The following is a 1,277-nucleotide window of genomic DNA, read 5'->3' as shown; positions in this document are numbered from 1 at the left end:
TGTATTTGCACGGCGTCACACAAGTACAAAGGTACAAACAGTATACAACCACAACTAAATGAATATACAGATAGCTATACATTCATACATTCACCATTCACACCGTAGTTTTACATTCAATGTTTAAACAGGAGTCCACGAAAAATATTTTGAAAACTGTTTCGTACGCGAAAACTTTTATCTTTTATAGAAGCTACCACGAGGGGTAGAAAACCTTTTATTTTACCAAATCCAGAAATCCTTTTAATACGTTCATGAAAGTCCATATGTTCCAATGTAATAAAAATACTGAACCATATAAACTGACTAAGCTATAACAACAGAATAGTAGGGATAAAACTAAACCGATAACCTGAAATAGAGTTGACTTATCTGTTCACTAATACTCCGTGATTCTTGGTTTGGCCCCCCCCGCCCGGTTTCTCCCTATTTGGATATCTAAACTGACCTATCGATTCGGCTCGACGTTGCTAACAATTCTACTCTTGACCATACGTCAGCCCCGACCAGCTTCTGCTCGATGACCCTACCCATACGCAGCTCGATGTGCACCATGAGGGGCAAACTGGATTGTCGGCTAAGTTGCGTGGACACGAATCTCTTTGAGCATACTAAACATTGCGCCGACGCCAAGGTACCGCATTTTCACAGAAACACCAGCGTCTGATCCCACCGCAAGACGGGGGTGTTCTTTTCCGGAAAAGTCGCGGTTGGATTTGGGCCAAACCGTTGAGCCGCACGGCCCTCTTATTGCGAGGGTGAAAAGTGGTTTTCGGAGCGTTTTTCGACGAAATCCGCCGATAGAATGTGTTTTCGATTCGGAATTCATCCGACGATACCTTGTGGTTGATTGTAGCGTCGCTCAGCCTTTTTGGCTGGTCACCCGTGTTGTTTCGAGGGTTTGGAAACGACGGGTGAGCGACGGGGGAGTTCCGGTGCGGTTTTCGGGACTTCCGGTTTGTTCGGTAATCGGTTTTGGGAAACCGGTTCTCGTGGTTTTGGTGAGTGGGGATTGTGAGTTAGCGTTACATGTCAGTGGGTTAGATCTTAACCCGTTGGACCTTTCGTAGGTTCGGTTGCACCGTCTCCACAGTCGAGAGACCTTCGTTGGACACGTACAGGTGGGTACTTCGACCCGTAGTCGGTATAGTGGTGCACGCTCGGTGACGCTTCTTCACCCCTACTGTTTACTCTACCTTATAGTTATATTGAACCTTGCACCTGCATTTTATCTGCATTCCTCTACTCAGTTATTTCCATGTCGATATCATGCTTAG

This window comes from Ananas comosus, linkage group 13 (assembly GCF_001540865.1).
Source record: "Ananas comosus cultivar F153 linkage group 13, ASM154086v1, whole genome shotgun sequence".
Classification (NCBI taxonomy): domain Eukaryota; kingdom Viridiplantae; phylum Streptophyta; class Magnoliopsida; order Poales; family Bromeliaceae; genus Ananas; species Ananas comosus.
The sequence above is the reverse complement of the archived record's forward strand: the minus strand, read 5'-3'. Positions refer to the sequence as shown.